Source organism: Microcaecilia unicolor, chromosome 5 (genome assembly GCF_901765095.1).
Source record: "Microcaecilia unicolor chromosome 5, aMicUni1.1, whole genome shotgun sequence".
In the NCBI taxonomy this organism is placed as follows: domain Eukaryota; kingdom Metazoa; phylum Chordata; class Amphibia; order Gymnophiona; family Siphonopidae; genus Microcaecilia; species Microcaecilia unicolor.
This window is the reverse complement of record NC_044035.1, coordinates 152,057,508-152,076,367: the sequence shown is the minus strand read 5'-3', so window position 1 is coordinate 152,076,367 and position 18,860 is coordinate 152,057,508. Positions and strand designations below refer to the sequence as shown.

Sequence of the window (18,860 nt, the reverse complement as noted above, 5' to 3'; positions counted from 1 at the left end):
TAATTCAGTAATAATAACTAGTATCAAAATATATTGACCAAATTCAAAATATTGTAACCCCTGAACTAGACAATGAATTACTATGCTAATCTCAAGTGCATTTATGTACAGGAAGAGAGCCTTTTTCAAATGAAGGAGAGCTCTGGAATGAGGGGGCATACGACAAAGTTGAGAGGGAATAGGCTTAGGAGTAACCTAAGGAAGTATTATTTCACAGAAAGGGTGGTGGAGGCGTGGAATGGCCTCCCGGTGGAGGTGGTGGAGTCGAGGACTGTTCCAGAGTTTAAAAAGGCATGGGATAAGCATGTGGGATCGCTTAGGAACAGGAAGAATTAGGGGTTACAGAGGATGGGCAGACTGGATGGGTCATATAGCCTTTATCTGTCATCATGTTTCTATGTTTTCTATGACACAAGATCTTCCTAAACAAATATCCCCTCCTCAGCTGTGTGGAGCAACTTGTTGAGAACGCTTCTCATATTACTACCAAATCGCATAGTTCACATTCCAGTTAGCTCCTGTGTTCACTCATGCTTGGATTGTTCTTATGAATCCATTCCTTGAAGTGTTTTTCACTTATCAAAGCTCCTTTGACGGACAATCCTAGCATCAGTCACTGGACACTCTCTTTAATTTCAGTCTCATAGTCTCAACATGATATCACGTTTCACCAAATGGCAACTTCAGGAGACTAAACTAAAACAAACAAAAAAACAATACCATTCTCTAACAAAATACTCAATTCAACCCTTTACTGTCCAATTATAAAAGAATTGTATAAAACAAACACTTACCAAACAAGATTTCTTCCAAAATACACACTGATATAGCCAGTGGTGGATATTCACCTCGTTGGGCGCTCCTAACTGTCGGAGCAACCCCGCTGGTAACCGTCCATCACCGGATATGACAAATACACAATTTACAGATGTATCCAGTTCACCACTTTATTAAACTTCCACAGTTCAATTGTGTTCCACTTAAAGATAAATCTCTGCTCTTTACTACCTAATACTGAAGAAACATTACCTCCTCATTTAAGCTGAACATGCTGCAATACCACAAATTGCGAGTCATTGATACTATGATTCACCTGCTGCTAATCACTCACAAGTGGTGCTTCCTCTCTATTTTCTATGAGGTTACTCAAATGCTGTGCAATTCTTTGCTTTATGGATCTTTAAGGGGCCCTTTTACTAAGCCGCGTAAGTGTCCATCAGGCTTATTTTCGAAAGGGATTGCCGGTGATCTTCCAACACAAATCAGGAGATCGCTGGCGATCTCTCAATCCCGGCCAAATCCGTATTATCGAAAGCTGATTTTGGCCGGCTTCAACTGCTGTTTTGTCGCGGCGCCGGCCAACCTTCAAGGGGGTGTGTTGGGAGGGTAGCAAAGGCGGGAAGGGGCGGGGTTACGAGATGGCCGGCTTCACCTTATTATGAAAAAATAAGGCCAGCTCGAATGAACATTTTGCCGGCCGGACTTGGTCCATGTAATTTTAGGACCAAGTCTCAAAAAAGAGCTCCAGATGACCACCGAAGGCAAGCGGGGATCACCTCCCCTTACTCCCCCAGTGGTCACCAACCCCCTCCCACACAAAAAAAGTTAAAACATTTTTTGCAAGCCTGCATGTCAGCCTAAAATATCATACCCAGCTCCATCACAGCAGTATGCAGGTCCCTGGAGCAGTTTTTAGTAGGTGCACTGCACTTCAGGCAGGTGGACCCAGGCCCACCCCCCCCCCCACCTGTTACACTTGTGGTGGTTAATGTTGAGCCCTCCAACCCCCCCCCCCAAAAAAAAAAACCCACTGTACCCACATGTAGGTGCCCCCCTTCACCCCTTAGGGCTATGGTAATGGTGTAGACTTGTTGGCAGTGGGTTTTTGGGGGGAGTTGGGGGGGGCTCAGCACACAAGGGAAGGGTGCTATGCAACTGGAAGCTAATTTTGGTTTTTTTTTGAAGATTTTTTAAGTGCCCCCTAGGGTGCCCGGTTCGTGTCCTGGCATGTCAGGGAGGCCAGTGCACTACAAATGCTGGCTCCTCCCATGGCCAAATGCCTTGCATTTTGCCGGGTTTGTGATGGCCGGGTCCGGTTTCCATTATGGCTGGAAAACGAAGCCGGCCATCTCATCTAAACCCGGCGATCTGCTGGCAATCCTATTCTAAACCTGGCGAGCGATTTGGCTGGCGCCAAGTGTATTTCAAAAATATGCTTGGCTCCGCCCGCTTATGGCGCTGGCCCTGAAGATGGCCGGCCATCGATTTTGCCGGCGCCGTTCGATTATCCCCCTTCATGTGTGCCCCATTCATGCCAGTTCTGAGTTACTGCCTGGTGCACGGTGCTACCAGGTGGTAAAAGGCATTTGGTGTGCATAGACCATTACTGCTTGGTTAACATGTCAGACCTTACCACTAAGTCAATGGGTGGTGGTAAGGTCTCAGATCCAAAATGGACACGCATCAATTTTCATTTTGCTGTACGTCCATTTTCAGTAAAAAAATAAAATAAAACATGGAAAAGAAAATAAGATGATACCTTTTTTTATTGGACATAACTTAATACATTTCTTGATTAACTTTCAAAGGTTGCCCTTCTTCATCAGATCGGAAATAAGCAAATGTGCTAGCTGACAGTTATATAAGTGAAAACATTCTAGCATTACTATGACAGTCTAACAGGGTGGGAGGATGGGGGTGGGTCGGAGGTATGCATGGGGACATCAAAGCATATCATTGATATTCTAACAGGATGGGTGTGGATAGGTGAGGGGTGGGGTGATCAACAGAGACATACAGCTTTATGGTTTATAATGGGTTAGGAACCCCAGATCCTTGTTAAGTCCTTTCTGTTGGGTGTTAAAATATTCAATCATTCTGACTTCAAAGGTCTTACGTTCTTGTATGGTTTTAAAGTTACCTTTCAGTATTCTCACTGTGACATCACTGGTACAGTGTCCTGGTTCTGTGAAGTGCTGTCCCACCGGGGTGGGGGACCTACTGGCTGTATTGTTCATGTGATGTCTATGTAAATTGAATCTTGTCTTAAGCATCTGGCCTGTTTCTCCAATATAGCATCCTTCGTTACATTTTTTACACTGAATGATATATACCACATTGGAAGATGAGCAAGTGAAAGATCCCTTTATGTTGAATATCTTTCCTTTGTGGATAACTGGATAACTGGCAATAATGGAAACCACTCCTCTCAGTAAAAAAAAAAGAGGCATTTTTACAGGTGCGCTGAAAAATGGATCTGCGCGTGTCCAAAACACGTGCTTACACTACTGCAGGCCATTTTTCAGCACACCTTAGTAAAAGGACCCCTTAGTTTGTCCTAGATTCCATTTATGTCGGGGGCAGACAGTTCCATATATTACCTGTTTAGAAACAAAAGTCTCAGAGAAGCTAGACCTATTAAATCACTATAATTCAGGAATTATAAAGTGCTTCTTTATAAAAAGAGCCCCAAATATTTTTGATCGTATAGAGGGGCATAATTGAACTGGGCACCCATCTTTAAGGGCACCCATCTCTAAGGACGCCCCGGCGAAGGGGCAGAGTATCCCGTATTATCGAAACAAGATGGGCGTCCATCTTTCGTTTCAAGAATACGGTCGGGGATGCCCAAATCTCAACATTTAGGTCGACCATCTTGACATTTAGGTCAACCTTAGAGATGGACAACCTCGGTTTTCGGCGATAATGGAAACCGAGGACGCCCATCTCAAAAACAACCAAATCCAAGGCATTTGGTTGTGGGAGGAGCCAGCATTCATAGTGCACTGGTCCCCCTCACATGCCAGGACACCAACCGGGCACCCTAGGGGGCACTGCAGTGGACATCACAAATTGCTTCCAGCTGCATAGCTCCCTTACCTTGTGTGCTGAGTACCCCAAAACCCACTACCCACAACTCTACACCACTTCCATAGCCCTTAGGGATGAAGGGGGGCACCTACATGTGAGTACAGTGGGTTTCGGGTGAGTTTTGGAGGGCTCCCATTTATCACCACAAGTGTAACAGGTAGGGGTGGGGATGGGCCTGGATCCGCCTGTCTGAAGTGCACTGCACCCACTAAAAACTGCTCCAGGGACCTGCATACTACTACTACTATTTAGCATTTCTATAGCGCTACAAGGCATACGCAGCGCTGCACAAACATAGAAGAAAGACAGTCCCTGCTCAAAGAGCTTACAATCTACTGCTGTGCTGGAGCTGGGTATGACATTTGAGGCTGGCATAGAGGCTGTCAAAAAATGTATTGTATTTTTTTTAGGGTGGGAGGGGGTTGGTGACCAATGGGGGAGTAAGGAGAGATTATCCCGATTCCCTCCGGTGGTCATCTGGTCAGTTCGGGCACCTTTTTGAGGCTTGGTTGTGAAAAAAAAGGGACAAAGTAAAGTCGGCCAAATGCTCATCAGGGACGCCCTTCTTTTTTCCATTATCAGCCGAGGACGCCCATTTCTTAACCATGCCCCCGTCCCGCCTTCGGCACACTGCCGACACGCCCCCTTGAACTTTGGTCGTCCCTGCGACGGAAAGCAGTTGAGGATGCCCAAAATCAGCTTTCTATTATGCCAATTTGGGCGCCCTTAGGAGAAGGATGCTCATCTCCCATTTTGTGTCGGAAGATGGGCGCCCTACTCCTTTGAAAATAAGCAGGATAGTCTCAAAACAGATTTGTTGATGTGTTGGTATTATGAGGTGGTTGTGTTGTGAGGATAGAAGGGTTCTGGGTGGAATATGAGGCATCAATAAATGAGAAAGATAAGGAGGAGATCCTGAATGGTTGATTTGATAGGTCAGTAGAAGTATCTTATATTTAACGTGATGAGAGACAGGGAGCCAATGCCTGGCTCGAAGTAAAGGGGTGACATGATCAAATTTGTGAGATTTAGTAATTACACATACAGCTGAAGTTTGGCACTGGGCAGTAGTGAGTGGGCATTGCTCCTGCCACTGAGTAAAATGTAGATGATAAATACTGTAATTTATGCACAAAATATTGGTGTGGTGTTAAGTGTCCTTGCCTACAATGAAGGTGTATGTTAAGCAAATTGCACTAGTATTTTCTATTTAAAAAAAAACCTAAAAAAGTAGGAACCTATTTTGTTAGCTCCTATGTAGGAATCTTTTATAAACTCACCCTCATATCTGCCAATAATACCAACCTATTATATTTTAACTATTTGCCTATGTGCTCATATAAAACTGCTTCCCTCATAGCTTCCTCACAAAGTTACACTTTCTCTGCGGTAGGAGTAACTTTGTAAATGTATGTGCTGGAAGAAATTGACTGAAATGTGTCTTTTCAAGTTTCAAGTTAAAAATTTGGTATACTGCCAAGAGGAACGACCTTCTGAGAAGTTTACAATGTAACAATAATAAAAGAAAAAGGAAAGGAACACCAAATATCTAAAAGAAAAGAACAGAAGATCATAGACAAAGAAACTAACTGACAAAACCAGGTATATCATAGCAAACCCTTCCATATCACATTGTACCAAATCAAATCACACCACATCACAACTTCAAATCTTCATAGCCTCATATCCAGTGGTGGCATCCTAGCCTCAGCTGATGAGCCAACAAGCAGGGAGAGGGGAAGGAAGAAAAAAAAAGATAACATTAAACATCCATGAAATTCTAACAAAAGTTAGCTCCAAATGCATTTTGAAATAAGTAAGATTTAATTAATCTCGTAAATGCAGTGAAGGAGCCCTCCAAATGCAAATATAAAGGTATTGCATTCCAAAGAAAGGGACCAGCAATGCTAAACATTTTAGCACATGTGGAGGGGCGCCCAAGTTTTCCTGAGGACGTCCTCACAGGACGTCCCGGCGAAGGGGCGGGGAAACCCGTATTATTGATACAAGATGGGCGTCCATCTTTTGTTTCGATAATAAGGTCGGGGACGCCCAAATCATGAAATTTAGGTCGACCTTAGAGATGGTCGTCCTTAGAGATGGCCATCCCCAATTTTTGGCGATAATGGAAATCTAGGACGCCCATCTCAGAAATGACCAAATCCAAGCCATTTGGTCATGGGAGGAGCCAGCATTCGTAGTGCACTGGTCCCCCTGACATGCCAAGACACCAGCTGGGTACCCTAAGGGGCACTGCAGTGGACTTCAGAAATTGCTCCCAGGTGCCTAGCTCCCTTACCTTGTGTGCTGAGCCCCCCAACCCCCCCCCCCCAAACCCAATTCCCACAACTGTACACCACTACCATAGTCCTAAGGGGTGAAGGGGGGCACCTACATGTGGGTACAGTGGGTTTTGGGGGGGTTTGAAGGGCTCACATTTACCACCACAAGTGTAACAGGTAGGGGGGGATGGGCCTGGGTCCGCCTGCCTGAAGTGCCCTGCACCCACTAAAACTGCTCCAGGGACCTGCATACTGCTGTCATGGAGCTGGGTATGATATTTGAGGCTGGCATAGAGGCTGGAAAAATATTTTAAAAAATTGTTTTGAGGGTAGGAGGGGGTTAGTAACCATTGGGGGAGTAAGGGGAGGTCATCCCCAATTCCCTCCAGTGGTCATCTAGTCATTTAGGGCACATTTTTGTGGCTTGGTCATAAGAAAAAAAGGACCATGTAAAGTCATCCAAGTGTTCATCAGGGACGCCCTTCTTTTTTCCATTATCGGTCGAGGACACCCATGTGTTAGGCATGCCCCAGTCCCACCTTCGCTACGCCTTCAACACGCCCCATGAACTTTGGTCATCCCTGCAACAGAAAGCAGTTGACAGTTGAGGATGCCTAAAATCGGCTTTCGATTATGCCGATTTGGGCGACCCTATGAGAAGGACGCCCATCTTGGGATATGTGTCGAAAGATGGTTGTCCTCTTTCGAAAATAAGCCTGATAGTTTCAAAATTAATAGTTCAAAAAGATTTTGAGAGCTAGACCATAAAGGCTGTGCAGGTGTATATGGAGTCAGCAGCACTGTTCCTTCCAAGTTGAGGGGGATTCCTCCAACTACGTTGCTGCCAGTACAGGATGGTGCTTCAATACTGTGCTTTCAATTGCTATGGACAGGCAGGTTCCCTGAAATCCTGCAGAGCTTGCCTGTCCCTCACTATTGAATTTGTAATAGAGAAACCGCATCCCCCACTGGCAGGACTGTAGGTGGAGGACTCCTGCTCAGCTTAGAGGGAACTGTGGTCAGCAGTCTGGTTAAATGAAGTGGACTGCCTGCATCATATAGCTTGGTATAAAATACATGTGTAAGGGTTAATCCATTCTTTGCCTCTAGTAGCACCTATGGGGAAATTCTCTACAGGTCACCTAAAGTTGTGTGATGCGTGCTGAACACAAATTGCCAGAGAATGTGGTAAAAGCAGTTAGCTTAGCAGGGTTTAAAAAAGGTTTGGATAATTTCCTAAAAGAAAAGTCCATACGCCATTATTAAGATGGACCTGGGAAAATCCACTGCTTATTTCTAGGATAAGCAGCATAAAATCTATTTTAATCTTTTGGGATCTTAGTGGCCTAACTGCAAGTATTCTATAAGATGTGTTCGTAAGTGCCTGGCATGGCCCCAACTCACCCCCTTGCAGTTGCACTCTATGGGAATTGCATTCACATTTTGAAGAATACTAAGGGCAGTTACATGCATAAGCGCTAATTAACACTAGTTATTGCCAATACTGGTTGTTAAAGCCAACTAGCCTCTAATTATTCAATTTAAGTTACATTTCTAACCAGTGGCGTAGCCACAGGGGGGCCTGGGTCCCTCACATTTGGCTCAGGCCCCCTGTACAACTAGCATACCCTTTGACTGGCTGGTGTGGATGCCCAGTCCCCACTAGCTGATGAGATCCACTGCCAGAACTGTCCCAGCGCAGCCTCAGTAGGGAAGAAGTAGGCGGTCTCCCTTCCCACCGCTGACGTTATCAATGCTCATGCATTGCCAGTTCATGCATGAACTGAGCATACGCGAGGAGTACCGAAGTCAGCAGTGGGAAGGGAGGCCGATGACTTCTTCCCTACTGAGGCAGCGCTGGGACAGTTCCAGCAGCGTGTCTCTCGGATGGCGGGCATTGCACATCCTCGCCAACACAGGTAAGGAATGCAGTTGGGGGCAGGGAGAGAGAAGAACTGCATTGCCCTTCCCAGTCCACCCCTGCATGCTAAGCGTCAAGTTGGACATACAAATTTATAGAATGTGCATGTCTTAAAAAGTAGGTGTTATATTTCTGGGAGCCTGCTTATATACATGTATTCCCTATGGCAATATTATGAGCACCTACTCAGCATGTAAAGTGCTGCTCTACACACTCTAGTCACTTATAAAATTGCCTCCAATGTGTATATATTGTTTGAATATATTTCACTAAGCATATTTCTTTGCTTAATATATCTTGGTAGTTTCTCTTGCTAGCGTATACCATTGGTATACAGCCGCAGCGTCAGTAAAAGAAGCAGGCTGCCTCGAGCTTTCCCTCACTGTGTCCTGCCCTCGCTCCTCTGATGTAATTTCCTGTTTCCCTGAGGGCAGGACACAGTGAGGGAAAGCCCGAGGCAGCCTGCTTCTTTTACCGACTCTGCTGCTTTGAGGTAAAAGATTTAAATGTAGGGCAGCAGAATCAAAAAGGGGGCTGTTGCAGGAGCCGAGGGCAAGCAGGTGGGGACTGGGGGCTGCGGCTGGAACTATGAGTTGCTGATAAACATGGCTTGTGGTGCCCTCCAGATGTCGGCACCCCCCCCCCCCCCCCCCCCCCGGCCATGCATACCGCTCTTACCGGATTGTGCTGGCCCTGATTATGGGCCCTGTTTTCAAAGAATTTTGCCTCTGGCACAAAAGAAAAATCATTTTGAAAACAAAATTGTTTAGTTTAGGGTCTGTTCTTACTTAGCTTTTCAGCCCCGCTGCTTTTTTCCATCGATACTGGAGGCCCTTATTAGGGATGCACAACAGCTGTATAAATGGTATCAATTATGGAAACACTATGCTAGTATAAAAATATCTACCAGATCAAATTACCCAATCAGATTACAGGACATACATTTTTCTTACAAACCACAGGCAATACAGCTCATTTTCAACATTAGTCAACACAGAAAATCCCTATCAATTCAAAAAGGTGCAGCGTTTCTTTTTAATGTTTCTCCAGCCAGCAAATATTCAATAGATAAAAATTAAGACCAAGAATGAAATCACGCTGCCTTTGCTTGTGAAATATCAGTATAGATGACATAATTATAAACAGTCCATTGCTAAGTCTGTTTTACTGGAGTTCATATGGATAGGTTGAAATACATAAGCATGCCATCCTCAGGCTGATGGCTCCTACAGTGTACCACAAGAGACCAATTAAGTACATAAGTATTGCCACACTGGGACAGACCAAAGGCCCATCAAGCCCAGCATCCTGTTTCCAACAGTGGCCAATCCAGGTCACAAATACCTGGCAAGATCCTGAAAAAGTTCAAAACATTTTATGCTGCTTGTCCCAGAAATAAGCAGTGGATTTTCCCCAAGTCAATTTAAGAATGGTCTATGGACTTTTCCTTTAGGAAGTGGGCCACATCTTTTTAAAACCCCGCTAAGCTAACCGCCTTTACCACATTCTCTGGCAATGAATTCCAATTAGTAGAAGTTGCATATATTACCATAACCAGGTCTGCATCAGGAGTCTTAAGTTAATTCAGCTGTCACAGAAGTGAGGATTTTGTAGATCTGTAATGTGTAAATATTAAGTTGTTCAGCACAGGTGGCCTGGGATTCACTTTTTTGGGGAGACCAAAGCACAGGAACAGGGAGAGGGTGGTCCTAGGCTACACAAATGTTCTCTCTTTCTTCACATCCCCCATTCTCAGGTACTCTCTCACTCATACAGTCTCTTGCTTTTTCATCTGTATGCCCCAACCCTCACTGACTCGCTCTCTTCTCTTGCTTCTCCCCTGCAGACTACATTCTCTTGTGATCTCCATTCTCTCTAGTGGTGTATTTAAACAAGGTGCATCAGTGGCGTACACACCCCCTGTCAGAGCCGGCCCCTGCGTCCACCTTAAAATTCTGTCTGCTGCTGTCTTCGCCTGGGCAGCGGCTCTCATAGGCTGCCTGCAGCTTACACCAGGACTTCTTCTCTGAACAATCTCGCCCCTCAGTCCCAGTGCAGGCCGCAGGCAGCCTATGAGTTCCACTGCCTGGGTGGAGACTGCAGCAGAAAACATTTTAAGGTACCAGGAAGGGGGGAGGGGAAGAGAGGAGAAAGATGCATCCTCTGTAAAAGTTTTCTGTCTATACCCTTGATTCTCTCCCTTGTAGTTTCCTTGCTTTGGCTGCTGATTGGCTCATTCTGCTGGCCAGGACCAATCAGAGGGAGCAGTGGCATACCGAGGGCAGGGCGGTGGGAGCGGTCTGTAACTGATGCACGCTACAGAAGGGGTGCAGGGAGCAGCCACATAGCTATTGGCTCCGCCGGTTCCCTGCTCCCTCTGCTGTTACTTCCTGTTCTGGGGCAGAGGGAGCATGGAACTGGCGGAGCAGACAGCCCTGCGGCTGCTCCCAGCACCCCAGCAGGCATGAAGAAAGTGTTGGAATGTAATTGTATTTTACATGCATTGCCTGTCACCTATTATTTCTCTGTGATTACTCTGTGACCTCTGATGTGAATTACTTAGAGAGGTCACACAGCTATGCAACTTCCTGTGGGGGTTAGATGCAGCAGATGCAGCACATGCAGCACATGGAGCACATGGAGCTCATGATCTCTCCTAACCTGAGAGGATCTATGGTGGTGTGAGCATCCATTACCATCTAAGCACATGGAAGGAGCTGATAATACAAATGTATAGTAATATGTATATATAAGCCTGTCTGATTATAATCTAACTACAAACTGTGAGTAAACAGATGTTTTGTTACTTCAACTTTAAAGTGACTCAGCAGTGAATTATTCAGGGGTGAATGAGAGAGAGATGAAGAAAGAAATTAACATTTCTAAAGCTGAAGCTGTGTGTACTAAAATCTGCTAATTATTTACTACAAATAATCCAACAAAAGGGTTATGGGCCCAGGCTCAGGAATTGAAAAAGAAGAGAAATATTACCAGGCAGAAAAAAAGGCCACATTTTTCTCTTAAGTTTTAAAGGAAAGATTCAGTCTGTCTCTCTCTCCCCCCACACAGCAGACAGAAGGCTAAGAAAATGGCTGAGGGAAGAAATTCACCATTGTTCTATTCTCTCAAGGTGCCTAAATTAACTGAGTTTAATTATCGGCAGTGGGAACTAAGATTCATATGTCTCCTTCGAGCAAAAAGATTAAATATATGCTTAGACCAAGACAGAACAGCTGAAAATATGGCTGAATGGGACAATGCAAACTATTATGTGAAGTGCATGCTTTTGGAAGCTCTCTCAGAGAAACAAGCCATATTAGTGGAGGGAAAAGATACACCAAAGGACATTTTATATAAACTGAGAACTATGTATGCAACTACATATGCAAAGCAGCAACCAATTTGGTTAGCAGAGTTGAATGAAACCAAATTAAGGGATAAAAGTAAATGTAATGATCACATTATGCATCTTATGTCTTCATTTCAAAAGCTAGAACTTTCTGGAATTCCCATGTGTGATGCATTGAAAAGAGCATTTCTTTTTACCTCACTATCAAAGAAGTTTGATGTTTTTAGGTCTGTAAATGAGGCCATTGAAGGGCAATCTTTTGAACAGGCAACATCAAAACTAAGGCAGGAATGCATAATAAATGATTCTGAGGAGATGTGTTCTCAAAGTCAGTCAGAGAGAAATGAAACAAATTTCTTGGCAAAGAACAGAGGAAGGCGGAGCTATGGGAAAACTCCACCCAAGGGCAAGCTGATTTGCTACTCATGTGGAAAGGAGGGACATGTATCTAAATGGTGTAAGGAAACACAAAACACTCCCTCTAGCTCACCTAAGCCAATGGAACTAAAGAATTTTCAAACCAGGAAATGTATGAAGGACAAAGATAAACACAAGGGCTTTCTAATGGCAGAAAAATCTTTGACTATGGTAAATAATAATTCAAATGAAAGTACTTGGATTTTGGATTCGGGGAGCACATGCCATTTAACCAATTGTAAAGATTTCTTTCAGGAAATGTGTCCAGAGGAAGGTATTCTTAAAACTGCAAACGCAGGGACTGCTAAGATCCAAGCAAAAGGTATTGGATTCTTAAAATGCAAAGTGTCTAATGAAGTTAAAGAAATTCCTGTAAGTGATGTCTTGTATATTCCCCAAGCAGTTTGCAATATGCTTAGTGTATCTACATTAGATAAGAAGGGATTTGTGATTCATTTTGAAAACAGTAAGTGCACAATCTCTAAAAATGATGAAGTGTATGCTGAAGCTTTTATGCATAATGATGTTTATAAACTGAGCATTTCAGGTGAAGCCTCACATATGGCGCAAGTAAGGAAGAATGATGGTAAATGTAGTCTGGAAATCTGGCACCGCCGCCTGGGACATCGTGATTCTAAGGTGATCCAGGATCTTTACAGTAAGCAACTAGCCACTGACATTCAGATAAGTGCAGATGCTGGTAAAATGGAGAAATGCATAGACTGTGTTACTCAAAAAGGTGTGAGACCCTCATTTCCTGCAAACACAGGAAATAGGAGTAATAAAGTGCTGGACTTAATACACAGTGACTTATGTGGACCGTTTAATATCCCATCATTGGGAAATAACAGATTTGTGCTAATATTCTTGGATGATTTCTCTAGATACTGTGTGGCCTATTTGCTGAAAGAAAAAAGTCAAGTCACAGACATGCTGAAGAAATACGTAGCCATGGTGAGCAATAAATTTGAAAGAAAACCAAAGGTTCTTCAGACCGACAATGGTGGTGAGTTCACTTCACAAAGCATGCGCACATTTCTAGAACAAGAAGGCATTCAGCATATCACAACAGTAGCTTATACACCAGAACAAAATTCTGTTGCAGAGAGAAAATTTAGGTCACTTGTGGAAATGACCAGATGTATGCTGTCAGATAGCAATCTCCCTAAAAGACTATGGGGGGAAGCCATTCTCACAGCAGTGTACCTACAAAACAGAATGCCAACTAAAGGCGCTGAGCGCACACCACATGAGACATGGCATGGTAGGAAGCCAAACCTGTCACACATAAGAACATTTGGAAGTACAGCATATGCTCATATACCAAAGCAAAGAAGGCATAAGCTGGATTCCACAACAGAAAGGGGCATTTTAGTTGGCTATGCTCCAGGACACAAAGGATATAGAATTTTGAATCTGAAAACTGGCATTGTTGGCATAAGACATGTTACATATTTTGATGAAAACAAAAGGGTTGATAAAGGCTGGATTATCCCAGATGAGCCTTATCATCCAGAATATGAAACTAGAACCATAATAGACATGCCAGTGTATATAAATGCCATACCAAGGCACATGTCTGAAAGCAACTCATCTGTATCTAACGAGGAACAGACAGAGGAAGCAGACACAGAAAGGATCATTGAAGAAGACAGTACAGTTGGAGAAGGGGAATCAATTGGAGAAGAACTCTCAGATTTAGAGGATGCGGAAAGGTCAGACCAACCTGTTGTCAGACGCTCATCCAGGGAAAACAAAGGTGTTCCACCCCCAAGACTGTCTTACCTAACAAAGTCAGCAGAAGCTCAAGAGCCCTTAACATGGGATGAGATTGAGAAAATGCCAGCAGAAGAAGCTGCTGAATGGCATAAAGCTGCACAAGAAGAAATTGATGCATTGGATAAAAATAATACTTGGATTCTTACAAAATTACCTCCTGGCAAGAAAGCTATAGGATGCAAATGGGTATTCAAGTTAAAAAGGAATGCACAAGGAAAAGTGGAAAGGTATAAAGCCAGATTAGTCGCAAAGGGATATCTTCAAAAATATGGAGAAGATTTTGATGAAGTGTTTGCACCTGTAGTGAAACACACGACAATAAGAACACTTCTGAGCATTGCAGTCTCAAAAGGCATGCAAGTCAACCACATTGATGTGAAAACAGCGTTTCTTCACGGAGATATAACTGAAGACTTGTACATGGAACAGCCAACAGGTTTCATAAATACAAAACAAAGACAGCTAGTGTGTAAATTAAACAAAGGTCTTTATGGATTAAAGCAAAGTGCAAAATGTTGGAATGAAAAATTGCATGAAATATTGACAAATTTAGGATTTAAACAAGGTGAAGCAGATAAATGCTTGTACACTAGGTGCACAAATGGACAATATGCATACATTTTAGCTTTTGTTGATGATCTGCTCATTGCAAGCAAAAGTGAGCAAGAGTACAAGGACATTGTAAAGTGTTTAAACCACAATGTTGAGATAAAAGAACTTGGTAATGTGTCATACTATCTTGGTATAGAAATTGAGAAACAAAATGATGGTTCTTATCTTCTAAGCCAGAAGCAGAAAATCAATGAGCTTATTGAAAGTTTAGGTATGCAAGATGCCCAAGTTGTAAGCACTCCCATGATCACTGATTTTCTGCTTCTGGCTTAGAAGATAAGAACCATCATTTTGTTTCTCAATTTCTATACCAAGATAGTATGACATACCCGGGGGGGGGGGGGGGGGGGGGGGGGTAGGTGCGCAGTGGTGATCCGCTCCAGGTGACATCAGTGGCATAGCCAGAAGGCAATTTTTGGGTGGGCCAACAGGTTGGATGGATGGGCACCTGATATGCCCTGCCCACGCCCCTACTCCTACCGCACACCTACCCCACTCCCAATAACTTACAAATCTGTGAGTGAATAACTAATTCAAACAGGCACAGTTTTCATGCTCTCTTAAAAGTAGCTAAAGCCCCAGGAGAAAAAAAAAAACCCCACCCACCCACACAACGCACGATAAGCCAAAATAAGTCACCATAATAAAATACAATGCTGCCTCATTATTCTCCAGTAACAAGTCACTTTTCCTTTGCAGCTGTTTTCAGCAAAAACATAAAGGTAACCATACTGGGTCAGAGTTGCCATCCTGGATGCAGAAAGTATAAAACAAATAAAACACAAACCCCCACCACCAGCAAAACTAAAACAAATCAACTTTTACTTGTAGAAAGGTTTGCTTTTTTCATTCCTCGGCAGCACTGCAATTCACACAGGCACTCCACTCCCCTTTGCTGCATCTATACGGCCCTCTCTGATGCACTTCCTGTTTACGCAGGGCCAGATGGACACGGTGGGGGGAGCGGAGCTGCCTGTGTGAATGGCAGCAGAGCGCTGCTGGCGAAAGGTGAAAAAAACACCCCCCTCCTCTGTATGAAAAAAATATTTCTAATAATAATTCACTACTCACACAACAAAGGTGTACCTACGAAAACAATCAAAATACAGAAGAACACCTAGGAAAAGGCAGCATCTTAAACGCTGCAGTGAGCACTAGAACATCAAAACACCAATTGTAAAACTACACAGGACATTAGTAAAAATGATCCTGCCAACACAAAACCATGTCCAGATACATCCTCACCAAGTATAGAATAAGTAACCACAAACGAAAAACAGAAATATGTAGGCAAAAGTTAAACTGAACCCCCAATAAGTCAGATTCTGCATACAATGCAACACCACAGAAACAGTGATGCATGTCCCCTAGTACTGTGCAATATAAAGATAGCACATGTAAATGTGAAAAAAACTGACCACTACCAATCACCACTTTACAAATTAACAAACAGAAATAAAACAAAAAAATGGAAAATAAGATGATACCATGTTATTGGACTAATACATTTTTCAATTAGCTTTCAGAGGCCAAAACCTCCTTCCTCAGGTCAGTACAGTGTACTGCTGTTATGTTATCCTGTCCTAACCTGAGGATGGGTTTTTGGTCTCTGAAAGTTAGTCAATAATGTATTAAAGTAGTCTAATAGAAAGATCACCTTATTTTCATTTTCTATTTATCACCACAACTGTAATACTACTTTATCCTAAAGCAAAAAATAAAATATAATAATAATAAATCTTTTTTCTACCTTTGTTGTCTCTGGTTTCTGCTTTCCTCATCTTCTCTTCACTCTCTCCCTTCTATCCTGAATCTGCTCCCTCGCTTCTGTCCAGCATTTGACTACTTTCTCTGCCCCTTCCACCCAGCGTCTACCCTCTTTCTCGCTTCCTTCCATCCAGCGTCTGCCCTCTTTCTTTCTTTCTTTCTTTCTCCCTTCCATCCAGCGTTTGCCTGCTTTTTCTGCCCTGTCCATCCACTGGTGCCCTCTCTTCTATCCTGTGTCTGTCATATCCCCTTTCCACGTGGTGTCTGCCTGCTTTCTCTGCCCCTTCCATCCACTGCCTGCCCTTTCCTTCAGCCTGTGCCCCCTCTCCTTTTTACATGATGCACTCCAGCATCTCCCCCTCTCTCCATCTTTATCTCTCCTCTCCCCATCCCCATCCATCTTCTGCTTTCCAGTATCTCCTGAATATTTTATTTTTCTCCTTCCCCTGTGGTCTGGTATCACTTTCCCTCCTCTTTACACCCTTATTTCCCCTTCCCCTGAGGTCTGGGATCGCTCTCTGCCTCTCCACCCCCTCTTCCCCTTCGGTCCAGCATTGCTTTTGCTTCTCTCTCCACCCTCCTTTTCCGTTCCCCTGAGGTCTGGTATTGCTCTTCCTCTTCTTTCCACCCCTTCTTCCCCTTCAAACTCGCCAGGTGATCTTCCTCCTCTCTTCACTCCCCCATATCCTTTCCGTGCGGTCAGGTTGACTTGGCATCGTGCTTCTACCTAGGCTCTCTCTACCCCTACCGCGCTCTGCAGACCTCCAAGCTTTTCAGGCCCATCGGCAACATCAGCGATGTAAAAGCTGCCTTTAGCCTGCCCCGGAAGTGTTCTCTGTACAGCTTCCCGCGTAGGCAGGACGTTGTAAAGAAAAGGCTTCCGGGGTTGGCCAAAGGCAGCACTTGTATTGCTGATGTACACTCCCGGAGGTCTGGAAGTTAAAGGCCTGCAGAGCGAGGAGCAGGGCGGGCGGGCGAAGGTGGAGCGAAAAGGGAGTGTAGTTGGAGGGAGGGGACGCCCGCCGGAACGGAACCTTCATTGCCGCACCAGCACCGAGGGATGTTGGGTGGGCGGGCCTGGAGGGAAAGTGGGTGGGCCCAGGCCCACCCGTGGCTACGCCCCTGGGTGACATCCGACCAAGGATCACCACTGAGAGGGAGCAAGTGGAGAATTAGTAGCTGCAGCAAGAAGACAGCTTCTACTGGCTTCTTACTTTGCTCATCCTCCTAGTGTAACCTTCCCCCCACCTTAGCCCAGGAACTGACCATCCTACTATTACCCGAATAAACTTGCATATGTCACTGGTGGCCAGTTAATGTTACCTCAGACAGTGTTCTTGGAAAATAAGGTGGAAGCTCATCAAAACACTAACCTCATCTCAAGTTCTCTGGAGAAACTCAAGAGGAAAAAGAACTAAGTTCATGCCCTCAGAGAAAAGATGTTATACTCGATGAGAATATGTAAAGACTGCAGATATAAAGTAATGGAGAAAGACCTAGGAGTACTTAAGGAAACTGTTTTTATTCTAATTGAATGAATTTTGTTTATAGTATTTAAGACTAACGTAATAATGGAATTACTATTAAGCAAAATACTCACTCAAGTAAATGCAAAACTTTTGTCATCAACAAATGTATAAATTTTGGCTGAAATGTACAACCCAAATTCTTATACTCTTCTCAATTAACAGTGGGCTATGGGGAAACTCTCATACAGCCCAGAACTGTTCTGTACTTACAATAACTGGAACCAGAATTTCACTACTATTATGTTTGAATTGGGAGTTATATGAAAATGCACACCCTTTTTAGAAAATGGGTTCTCTCTCCTACTAGTGTGTCCTTTGTCCTGAACACAACCAGGTGAGTATTTTCTCTAGTCCCTTCTGGTCACTCTTTGTATCAGAGTCTCTTAAGCCTCAGAGAGAGAGTGTAGGTAGAAGTGTTCCTGCTGTCTGAGTGGATAGGTGTAGTTTCAGCAGACTTATCTGAAGACCTTCCAGCTTTGCTTGAAACCGTTAGGGCCCTGGCTGCTTTCTTCCTGGAGTAGATGATGGAAGAGGAGCAGCTACCTTTTCCAGAGATGCGACGGCGGTAGAACGAGAGGACATGAAATGAGATTGAAGGGGGGCAGACTCAAGAAAAATGTCAGGAAGTATTTTTTCACAGAGAGAGTAGTGGATGCTTGGAATGTCCTCCCGCGGCAGGTGGTGTAAATGAAAACGGTAACGGAATTCAAACATGCGTGGGATAAACATAAAGGAATCCTGTTCAGAAGGAATGGATCCTAAGGAGCTTAGCCGAGATTGGGTGGCAGAGGCGGGGATGGTGCTGGGCAGACTTATACGGTCTGTGCCAGAGCCGGTGGTGGGAGGCGGGACTGGTGGTTGGGAGGAGGGGATAGTGCTGGGCAGACTTATACGGTCTGTGCCCTGAAAAGGAAAGGTACAAATCAAGGTAAGGTATACACAAAAAGTAACACATATGAGTTTATCTTGTTGGGCAGACTGGATGGACCATGCAGGTCTTTTTCTGCCGTCATCTACTATGTTACTATGTTACTACCTATTCTGAAAACCAGAAATAAATAAAAAGGAAGAAAACTGCCTCCCGTCACGAACCTGGAATATCAAACGTGGAGCCAGATGTACACACCTATGATGCACTTAATATCTCTCTTCTGAGTATGTCCAGTTTGGGCATGTCTACAGCTTGGTCATGCCTTCACTTAGCATGTCTACGCTTTGGCTCACCTATGTCTGGGCATGCCTACTCTGACATCAGACTCCACTTTAAAACCAGGAACTTCTCACTACTACATTGCCTCAGCTGCTACCATCTTGGAATCTAGTGCGCTTTCAGT

The 18,860-nt window shown here is 44.1% G+C and overlaps 1 protein-coding gene across 3 annotated transcripts in view; it reads left to right on the top strand.

Annotated features, from left to right (window-relative positions):
* Window positions 1-18,860, top strand: part of LOC115471196 (protein NDNF-like) — a 41,997-nt gene that overhangs the window by 8,872 nt on the left and 14,265 nt on the right. The window lies entirely within an intron of this gene.